The sequence below is a fragment of the Galeopterus variegatus genome, unplaced genomic scaffold (assembly GCF_000696425.1).
Source record: "Galeopterus variegatus unplaced genomic scaffold, G_variegatus-3.0.2 Scaffold738, whole genome shotgun sequence".
Lineage (NCBI taxonomy): Eukaryota > Metazoa > Chordata > Mammalia > Dermoptera > Cynocephalidae > Galeopterus > Galeopterus variegatus.
In genome coordinates this window covers 282,273-282,573 of record NW_007726849.1, presented here as the reverse complement: position 1 = coordinate 282,573, position 301 = coordinate 282,273, and positions in this window count along the sequence as shown.

The window sequence follows — 301 nt, the reverse complement described above, 5'->3', positions numbered from 1 at the left end:
GTTATTCCACAATATCACAACTGTTTTCATTTTTCATGTTTGCTTTTGTCCGTTTGCGCATTCATTTTTATCATTGCCATCACATCCTGTAATTGTGTTCATAAGATCTGTTTATTTCCACTTTCCCTAGCCTTTTTTTTAAAAAGCTGTTATTTCGTGCTCGCCCTCGCCGGAAGGCAGGCTGGAGGACAGTGGGTGCAGCCGACACGAAGGACCCCGCGACTTAGCGAGTACCGTCAGTCAGGGAGTGTGTGACGGCAGGCCCCGCCTCCCTCGGCCCCGCCTCCCTCGGCCCCGCCTC